Source organism: Saccopteryx leptura, chromosome 2 (assembly GCF_036850995.1).
Source record: "Saccopteryx leptura isolate mSacLep1 chromosome 2, mSacLep1_pri_phased_curated, whole genome shotgun sequence".
Lineage (NCBI taxonomy): Eukaryota > Metazoa > Chordata > Mammalia > Chiroptera > Emballonuridae > Saccopteryx > Saccopteryx leptura.
This window is the reverse complement of record NC_089504.1, coordinates 6958288-6965997: the sequence shown is the minus strand read 5'-3', so window position 1 is coordinate 6965997 and position 7710 is coordinate 6958288. Positions and strand designations below refer to the sequence as shown.

General features: G+C 52.7%; 1 long non-coding RNA gene across 1 annotated transcript; it reads left to right on the top strand.

Annotated features, from left to right (window-relative positions):
• Positions 1-1282: 1282 nt before the first annotated feature.
• On the top strand, positions 1283-7213 carry LOC136392893 (uncharacterized). Its single transcript, XR_010749008.1, has 3 exons — positions 1283-1433; positions 2312-2457; positions 7143-7213. It is a non-coding gene; the product is annotated as an uncharacterized lncRNA (long non-coding RNA).
• The last annotated feature ends 497 nt before the right edge of the window (positions 7214-7710 follow it).

The window sequence follows — 7710 nt, the reverse complement described above, 5'->3', positions numbered from 1 at the left end:
AATGCCTGGTCAGGCTGTAATTTCTTTTGAATTTCCTCTTCATCTTGAGTTATTTGGAAGTTTTTAAAATTTCGATCAAGTTAGATTTGTTAAAAACCCTCTAGCTATGCATCTAAAAATTTTATTTCACTGAGTTGAGATGGTGTTTTAGTTTGGAATTTGTTGAAATTTTCTTTGTGCTTGAATATCATGGTCATTATTTAAATGTTCTGTGGGATTATTATTTGCAAGAGTGCAAACTTTTGACAGTCCCAGATACTTGCAATTTAGGTAAAATTAATCCCCACCTCTGCTCCTTGGTCTCATACACAAATAACCGAAAAGTAGGGTGCTTGTAAGAGAAAGCTCTCCAAGGTCCAGCCTAGCCAGGTGTCTGCTCTGTTGGCAACTTTGGGTTCTTCTGAAGAGACGGGTTTTGTTGGTTGGCTCCTGCAGCACTTGTTATACAGCAAACATGAGTGAATCCTGCAAACAGCAGGCCCCAGTAGAAGGAACGGTTAATTAATATTTGACTCCTGCTGAGTGTATTTGGGGCGGGAGGAGGCTGGTTTTTGTTTGATTCACTTTTCTGGTTTCCCCTCTGCTAATCCTACGTTAGGCTGTCCAATTTGTTGATAAAATTTGCATTTTAAAAAGTGATCTGGGAGATCCTGAATGACAACTTGGTTATGATGAACTTTTCACAAACAAGTGATCCTCTTGCTTCTTGCACAGTCCCTGGGCCGTTTCCTACATAGAGGTCGGGGCCACCGCCTCGCCTCCTGGCTGTGGCTGGTTACTGGTGTGGCGTGATGGTCACATCGTTTATTCACAGGCCTCTTCCCCCATGTTAAACGCTCACCATCATCACAGCCATGCTCTGTGGGTGGGACTTTTACTCCTCCATTTTCCAGATAGGAAAACTGAGGCCAGCACAAGTTCAGCCAGAGGTTCTCAAACCTGGCTGCACCTCAGAACCACCCGGGGGCTTGTTAATCATGTAAAATCTTGGGAGGAAGAGTGAGGTCATACTGACTCTAATGCGAGTCACCCCCCCCCCCCCAGCCCCAGCCTCTCCTCTGGCCTCCCTGCCTTCCAGGGGCAACTGAGGACTCCCTGGGCCAGCAGAAGTGTGGGCTCAGACAGTAAGAGAGGCAGGAACAGCTGAGTATGCCATGCTGGGACACTTGCCTCCGTGCCCTGCTCACCCCGAGGTGCCCTGGGACCCAGCTGAGCCTCATCCAGCCTCCTGAGCGCCCTCCTCCTCTGTTCCATCCGCAGTGACCAGACTCTGGCCTCCGCCTCTCCTCTGAGCCCCAGTCTGCGCCAAGTCCTGAGGAGGACTCTGGGGGAGCACCTAGTCGGATGGGGAAACAGAGTCGTGGTCAGGCCGCCTCCACAGTCAGCCTCCGCCCACACCCGGAGAACACAGTGGAGCGAGCGCCAGCCTTCCTGTGGGTTCTCTGGGCTTGGACTACAGACACTTCAACATGTCCGCTTCCAGTGCTGCTTCCTCTAGGAAACCAACCTCCCTCCCTCCCTCCCTCCCTCCCTCCCTCCCTCCCTCCCTCCCTCCTTCCCTTTCCTTCTTTTTTTGTGACAGACTGAGGGAGGGATAGACAGACAGGAAGGGGGAGAGATGAGAAGCATCAGCTCTTCACTGCAGCTTCTCAGTTGTTCATTGATTGCTTTCTCATATGTGCCTTGACTGGGGGGCTACAGCAGAGCGAGTGACCCCTTGCTCAAGCCAGCGACCTTGGGCTTCAAGCCAGCGACCTTTGAGCCCAAGCCAGTGACCATGGGGTCATGTCTATGATCCCACGCTCAAGCCAGCGACCCTGTGCTCAAGCTGGTGGCCTCGGGGTTTCGAACCTGGGTCCTCTGCGTCCCAGGCCGACACTTTATCCACTGCGCCACCGCCTGGTCAGGCCAGGAGGCCTTTCCTGATGTGCCTCACCAGGACCATTCACTCCTCTCTGTCCCTGTGTCTCTGAGCCTCTCTGCTTAGCACACATTCCATGGGTTGGATTCTCATGGGTGTCTGTCTGTCCTGTTCTCCCCCATCAGTGGCTGCAGCTCCTTCGGGGAGGGGGATGCAGTGCTCAGGGGCACCTGCTGTGGAGGCAGAAAGACTGGGCATCTGGCCTGTCATATTTTCCCCTGGGACCTTGGGCAGAATGACCGCGCCTCTTGTGGGACCCTCATACCCGAGGTTTGCCCGGCTTCATTCCTTCGGCTCGGCTCTCAAGTCCGCTCCTCTCTGCGCATGCTCGCCTGTAAATTAGGCCGAGCTCTGGAACTCTTAACCTGAGTTTCCTCGTTTGTTCAATAGGGATGATAAGAACAAGCCATAGCAGGGAGTGCAAAGATTCAGAGAGATGTCCCACAGCACTTGGCCCAGGAGGTGACAGTTCACCTGCCCAGCCAACCCAGAAGCTTCTTCCTCCATTGTTCCCACTGTGGAGTTTGGATTTGAAGGTGAGAGGAGCCCCTTCCTCCCCCACCAGAAAGAAGAGAAAGGCGAGCCATGGGGGCTGCTGTCTATGAATCTGGCTGCTCCCCGTGCAGATCCACCCAGAGACCACCAAACCCCACAGACTAATTTTTCAGATAGGAAAAGAAGCCCAGAGAGGGAAAGGAACTTGCTCAGGGTCACACAGTACGGCTCAGGGAGGGCTGGGCCAGGAATCTAGGTCTCCTAACTCTGATGGAATTGTCTTAACATTTTTCTTTTGAAGTCAAGTTTGTGTTTCAGGCCCTGCGGTCTCAGGGCTATAGGACACCCCAGAGGTCTGCTTGGCCTCATTGATCTGTTCATTCTGTCCTTCACTCATGTTTATTAAGTAGCTGCTCTGTTCTGGGCACCATGATGGATGCTGAGGTGGCCTGTTGATGAGTCAGGATTTCTGTAAGTCACAGAAATATGACCCTGGTGGCAGGGCTGCAGCAGCCTCTTCAGATGTCCTTCTGGCTTTCTGCTCCACTCTCCCTAGCATGTGGCTTTTATCTGTATGGCACAAAATAGCTGCTTTACCTCCAGGTGTCATGACAGCATTCCAGGAAGGAAAATTGATGTGAAGATAGGGAAAAAGTGAAGGGCGATTTCTTCTTTTTATCCGGGAAAACAACTGATTTCCTAGACATTTCCAGCAGGAGACTCCTAATTCCATCTCATTGGCCAAAATCGGTCAAGTGGCCCACCTAACTGCAAAGGAGTGTGGAAGGTGCACATTTTTATCTGAGCACATTGGCCCCTTTGAGCACAGGGCTCCGATAGGTGGAATGGGCACCCAGTTGGCCAACAGCGTTCTTACCCACTGAATAGGGCCTCTGTCCTGAAGAAGCCCCTGTTTGGGGACCACATAGACTTGGACGTTTTCACTGTAGTGTGAAGTAGGAAGCGCTGGCGTGTGCCCTGAGAGACCCCCGCTCTCATTCAGCACCCACGGGGGCAGTGTCCTGTGCCCAGCGCAGTGCCTGGCACACAGGGGAGGCTCAGTCGATCTTTGTTGGGACAAAGGGGAGGAGTTTCTAAGAGCAGTGTTTCTGGGTTTTTGCCGTGAGCCAGGCTAGCTTTTGCGGTGTTTTCTGCGGTCTCTGGGCTTTTAGTTCAGGCCTTATTAATGCCTCTTCTAAGATGCGGTGGGGTGCGGAGCAGAGGCAGGATGGTGAGGCCCGGGCCCGCCTTCGGGAAGAAGACCACCCCCTCTCCTTTTGTGTGTGTGGGGGCTAGGGATGCGCAGGACTTAGTTCCCTACATTGAGACCTTGGCCCTCCCTTTGCATCAGAAGCTAGACAGGTCGAGGCCGTCCCTTTTGCTGAGAAACGCATCATCCCACCAAGCGCTCACAACCTGCCCTAAGAGAGGCAATGCCATGGTGGTCCCATTGTACAGACAGGAAACAGAGTCTCAGGCTCTTTCCCAAGGTCCTCGAGCTTGTAAGTGGCAGGTCTGGGATTTGAATCAGGTCATCCAGGCCCGCTGCGCCAGGCGGCTGACACCACCTCTCCCTTCTCAGGAGGGAGTGGTCACAGGATCCCTGGGCTGTGGCTGGTGGGGGTAGGGGTGGGAGGGAGAGTGGGGAACTTCCTGGTGGGGGAAGGCAGGGGTCTGCAGGGAGATGCCAGGAGAGAGGTGCCAGGCTGCTGGAGGCTGTGCTCCAACAACTGGGTCCCCGTGGAGGGCTCAGGCCCTGGGCAGGGCACAGGCGCTCCTGGTGGCACCTCCCGGAGCCTGGCACCCCTTGGCTCTCCTGGTTCCTGTAGCTGAGGCTGGGCTGGCTTGGCTGGTGCTCGCCAGAGGCAGCGTTTCTCTGCTTCCTTATTCCCTTTTTTTTTTTTTTTTGAGACGCAGTGATCTTGGCTGTGGTGCTGCAATCGCTCTATGGGAAAAACTTGTTTTTCTCAGTAAACTCTGGCTCTATGACTCAGAAGACACCCAGGGAGCAGCCTCCTGGTGTCAAGGGGCTGCTCTGCTAACGAGCCAATGTTTATAAAGTGCTTTGAAGACAAAAAATTCCACGCGAGGGCTGAGGGTGTGCGCTGTTGTTCGGGGGAGAGGGTGAGGACGGAGGAGGCTGGGGTGGAGGGAAGGGGCAGAACCGGGCTGAGAATCCGCCCCGGAGTCCCATGGGCTGTGCAGCCAGGCCGGCTGTGCTCGGCGTTGCTGGTGCGGGCGCCTGTCTGGGCAGAAGCACCAGCTGCCCCTTTGTTCCCAGCAAGGCAGATCTGAACCCAACGTGCCGCTTTGGTTTTGTTTTTCTTGTAGCAGGGGGTGGGGGGGATGGGACATGGGTGAGATCTCCTAGGCCGGGACAGTGGTAGCCCCTTCCTCAGTGCTTGGCACACATCCAATAAGCTTACTTCATTCATTCATTCATTCATCCATCCATCCATCCATTCATTCATTCATTCAATAAACATGTCTACCTGGGCCAGGTACTGGCCAGGAACGGGGAACAAAGAAGACAGTTCCTGTCCTCTTGGAGTTTCCGTCCTGGAGGGGGAAATGACATCTACCGGATGAAGATGTCTACCACCCTGCAATTAAGAGTGTGAAAGGGCAGAGGGGAGAGCCACCGAAGGTCACGGGTTCCGGAACGAGGCCTGTCCCAGCCCATGTCCCGTAGTACCGGGAAGACTGTCTGAGGAGGGGGTGGCTGGAAGGAAAGAGTGGGAATTTCCAGTTCCCAAGCATTAATTAGAACACATTCATTTATTAACCCAATAAACCTTTAGTGAGTGTCTACTATGTACCATGCACTGGAAATACAGAGGCAAGTAATGCAAGGGGAAATCCCAACCCTCTCCCACGAAACTCACATTCTGTATAATAAGCAAATGAAATAAATACAAAGTGTCAGAAAGCAACAAGGAGTAAATAAATAGGGTCACTTAGTAGAGGTTCCGGGGAGGCTCCCTCAGATTGTGTTGTGGACAGAGAGGGCCTTTCGGAGGAGGTGGCATTTAAGCTGAGACCGGAAGGGTAGGAGGAGCCAGCCCTGAGTAGATGTGGGCAGTGCAAAGGCCCTATGAGGCAGGAATGAGTTCGGCATGGCCAGAGAACCAGAAGAGGCCAGTATGGCGGCTGGAGTGCAGTGAGCCCCAAGGACAGCAGTCAGATGTAAACTCGGCGTGTAGGGTCATGTATCATCAGCACAGTGTTCATTGCAAATAAAGTACTCTACTGCAGTGGCTTAGACAGACAGGGGATTTTGACTTAGACAACAGTAAGCCTGGGTGAGTAGTCACAGGTCCATGCAGTGGCTTATAAATGACATCATGCACCCTGGCTCTATCTTTGTTTTCACCATCCTCAGCATGGAGATCTTGAACTCACATTGTTGCCTCATGGCCACAATTTGGCTGCTGAACCACCAGGCCTCGTGTTTGTGTTCCAGGCAGGAAGAAAGGGAAAGAGTGAAATGCCAAAGAGCAAAGGGGGAAAGGCCTTTTCCTGACAGGTTCCATCTCTATTCAGAAAGGGAATTGTTACTCAGGGATTTCTTCTCTCTTATTGGCTAGAACTGGGTTCCATGGCCACCTTGAACTGCAAGAGAGGCTGGGAAAGTCAAGTTTTAAAACTGTGCTTGTCTCTGTAGGAGGGAAGGGAAGGCAGAAAGGATTGGAATGCCCTTTGCGTTGCCAATCCATAGCTTTGGTCGAAGGCCTGCAAAGGCCCCTCAGAGGGGAGGGTTTGGTGAATTCTTAGGTCAAGGAGAGGGCAGGGATGAGGTTGAGGAGTGTGGACCTCATCAGGGAGCCATGGGTGGCTTTTCGGGAGGAGTGACACGGTCAGCTTTGTGCTGAAGTTCTGCTATTTAAAGTGAGCACCTGTGAATGTGTTTCCACATTCCACGCTATCCTTGGAGACTAGATTGGGGAATCCCCCGGGCTCAGATTAAACGCTAAGTCCTCAGAGGAGGGCCTCCAGCCCCCAGAGTCTCTCTCCTTCCCGTAACTGCCTTCCGGGCAGCTGCCCCGCCATTGGCACTCAGCGGCGGGCCATGGATGGCTCCCGGCTGTCCCACAGCATCGCACTGAGGCCCAGGACGGAAAGCAATCACACTGGCACTCTCCTGCTCGTGAAGCACTGGTTTCATACCTACTGTCTTTGGTTTTTCCTGCTAAAACTACCCAGATGGTGAGTATACGGTGTCCTCCTTTCATTGACGGGGAAACAGGCGCAGGGAGATGAGACCCTGGGCAAGGGCTGGGTCTCTGCCACACTGAGGGCAGACAGCAGGCATGGGAGTCTGCCCCCAGAGCTCTTCCCCGCACTCACTGTGTGCAAGGCTGGGTGCGATGAGTATGCGTGTCTGTGTGTGCACGTGCGTGTGTTGGAAGGGGCCTTATGCATTCTCTAGATATATTTAGACATCCTCTAAGTCAGACATCCTCTAGATGTGTCAGAGGACACGTAAGACCCAGGCCCTGTTCTTGGCAAGTTTAACATGTGGGGCTGCCTCCTTGGATGAATTTCTTCTGACTTGCTGTGTGACTTTGGGCAAGGCTCCTACGGTCTCTGGGCTAATTTCTTAGAGATAATGAGGGGTTGGCAGAGATGGTTCTGGGTTTTCCCACTCCACCCATCAAATTCACCCCTTTGGATTTCAGAGTCCAGTCCATTCTCTGCTCTCTGTTTGTGTCTGCCTTTGTCTCAGAAAACCGTCACCATCACCTTCGCTGCTGCCCCTGCTATTACAGCTGCATACGGCTCTGTTTTGGACCCAGCACAAGTAATGAAGTACAGTATGTCCGTAAAGTCATGGTGCACTTTTGACCAGTCACAGGAAAGCAACAAAAGACGATAGAAATGTGAAATCTGCACCAAATAAAAGGAAAACCCTCCCAGTTTCTGTAGGATGATGTGGCAGCATGTGCGCATGTGCAGACGATGACGTAACACCGTGTATACAGCGGAGCAGCCCACGGCCATGCCAGTCGAGATGTGGACGGTACAGAGGAAAATTCAGTGTGTTCTGTGGCTCGCTAAATTCGAATCCGTGACCAAAGTGCAACGTGAATATCGGCGCGTTTATAATGAAGCGCCACCACATAGGAATAACATTAGTCGGTGGGATAAGCAGTTGAAGGAAACCGGCAGTTTGGTGGAGAAACCCCGTTCTGGTAGGCCATCAGTCAGTGACGAGTCTGTAGAGGCTATACAGGATAGCTACCTAAGGAGCCCTAATAAATCTGTGCGTGCGCCCACATTGAACTGCATTGAAT